The sequence below is a fragment of the Carlito syrichta genome, unplaced genomic scaffold, assembly GCF_000164805.1.
Source record: "Carlito syrichta isolate Samal-C Ts95f unplaced genomic scaffold, Tarsius_syrichta-2.0.1 Scaffold304400, whole genome shotgun sequence".
Lineage (NCBI taxonomy): Eukaryota > Metazoa > Chordata > Mammalia > Primates > Tarsiidae > Carlito > Carlito syrichta.
Genome location: NW_007248496.1, coordinates 454,838 through 457,299, shown reverse-complemented (window position 1 = coordinate 457,299; position 2,462 = coordinate 454,838). Strand labels below are relative to the sequence as shown.

The 2,462-nt window shown below is 47.1% G+C and overlaps 1 protein-coding gene across 2 annotated transcripts in view; it reads left to right on the top strand.

Moving 5' to 3' along the window:
• The window catches only part of WNT5B (Wnt family member 5B), a 26,844-nt gene that overhangs the window by 11,404 nt on the left and 12,978 nt on the right, over positions 1–2,462 (top strand). The window lies entirely within an intron of this gene.

Below are 2,462 nucleotides of genomic sequence, written 5' to 3'. Positions count from 1 at the left end.
AAAAAAAAGAAAAAAATCAAAAAAAGAACCGGGTGTGATGGCAGGCACCTGTAGTCCCAGCTACTTAGGCTAAGGTGGAGCGATTGCCTGAGCCTAGGAAGTTAGGGATATAGTGACCTGTGATGGTGCCACTGTACTTCAACCTGGGCAACAGAGTAAGGCCTCAACTCAAAAAAAAAAAAAAAGATCAAAATATTTTATTGACAAAAAAATGCTGAGACAAAGACAGAAAATGAGCACATGCTGTTGTAAAAATGAGCACATGCTGTTGTAAAAATTGTGCTGATAGACTTTGACGCAGTGTTACCAACAGCCTTTAACTTGTAAAAAAGATGCAATATCTACAAAGGACAATAAAGTGAAATGCAATAAAACAAAGTATGCCTATATCTTTTTTTTGAGTCAGAGTCTCACTCTGTCTCCCAGGCTGGAGGGCAGTGGCATACTCACAGCCACCACAACCTCGACCTGCTGGGCTCAGATAATCCTTCCCCCTCAGCCTTCCAAGTAGCTGGAACTACAAGTATGTGCCACCAAGCCCAGCTAGTTTTTTGATTTATTGTAGAGACGAGATCTCACCAAGTTGCCCAGGCTGGTCTCGAATCCGTGGGCTCAGGCAATCCTCTCACCTCAGTCTCCCAAAGTGCTGGGATTATAGGCAAGAGCCACCATGCCCAGCCTGGTATGCCTGTATCTTTAAGCAGTGGAATTGCTGGGATTTATGGTAACTCCATGTTTAGCCTCTTGAAGAACTGCCAGATTGCTTTCCAAAGCAGCTGCACCTTTCAATGTTCCCACCAACAGTACGGGGGATTTCCAGTTTTTCCATATCCTCACCAACTCATTATTAGCTTTTTTATTGCTGCCATCCTAGCATATATGAAGTGGTATTTTCCTATGATTTTGATTTGCATTTCTCTGATAGCTGCATTTTTTTTTTTTTTTTGAGTTGGAGTCTATCTCTCAGCGTGGAGTGCAGTGGTACGCTTACAGTCACCGCAGCCTTGACCTGCTGGGCTCAGGCAATCCTTCCGCCTTAGTCTTCCAAGTACCTGGAACTACAGACACACGCCACCACGCCCCGCTAATTTTTGTGATTTTTTTTTTTTTTTTGAGTTGAGAGTCTCACTCTGTCGCCCAGACTGGAATGCCGTGGCTGCTCCCGGCCACCGCAGCCTCGACCTGCTGGGCTCCAGCGATCCTTCCGCCTCAGCCTTCCAAGTAGCTGGAACTACAGGCGCGCACTACCACACCCGGCTAATTTTTGATTTATTGTAAAGATGAGGTCTTGCCAAGTTGCCCAGACGGGTCTCGAACCTGCGGGCTCAGGCAAACCACTCACCTCGGTCTCCCAAAGTGCTGGGATTACAGGCTGAGCCACCGAGCCTGGCCATTTTTGTGATTTATTGTAGAGACAAGGTCTCACCAAGTTGCCCAGACTGGTCTTGAACCCCCGGACTCAGGCAATTCTTTCGACTCAGCCTTCCAAAGTACTGGGATAACAGGCTAAGCCACCGCATTGGCAGGCTGAATATTTTTTTTTTTTGAGTTGAGAGTCTCACTCTGTTGCCCAGACCGGAGTGCAGTGGCCGCTCCCGGCCACCGCAGCCTCGACCTGCTGGGCTCTGGAGATCCTTCTGCCTCAGCCTTCCGAGTAGCCGGAACTACAGGTGCGAGCTACCACGCCCGGCTGATTTTTTGATTTATTGTAGAGATGAGGTCTCGCTGCCCAGGCGGGTCTCGAACCCGCGGGCTCAGGCAATCCACTCACCTCAGCCTCCCAAAGGCACGGGATTACAGGCTGAGCCACCGAGCCCGGCTGTGAATATTTTTAATAGACATTTTTATTGAAGCAAATATAAATTATATGAGTTTTTAAGTGGTTCACTATAGCAATAAAGAAGAACATAGTTGAAATTTTCTACTGGAAAATGATCTGGATATTTAGAGGGACTGTACTGTTTGAAATTGTAGATATCATAGATGTGGTTCCCAGCGCTCTTGAGTTAGGAGGCAGTGTGGACACTGTAGAAGAGAGAGGGAGACAGCTTGGTTTGTTCTAATACACTCTCTACTCCTGGTCTCTGCCTCTATCTAGCTAGATCATGGCGCCAATAAAAAAGACAGATGTGTAGCTCGTGGGGTGGTGAGAAGTGGCATCAGTGAGGGAGTCCTGCTGCTGGTCCCATGATTCCTTCTTGAGTCTCTTTCTGTTAGTGTCACATGGTCCCTAAGTTTCTCAATGCCCATCCTCCCCTCCCCTGAGGTCTTACTCCTAGGAGTCTTTGAGTCGTGTAAACTTTTCTTCAGTGGATATTAGTACAGGCCAGGGCTGGGGCGAAGGGTGGTGTTTTATTCTGTGTGGTTCACAGGACAGAGGCAGGGCCAAGAGGCAGGCATAGAAATGAGGCAGATTCCAGCTGATTATAAAGAGACGGTGTTTCTTTTTTTTTTTTTTTTTG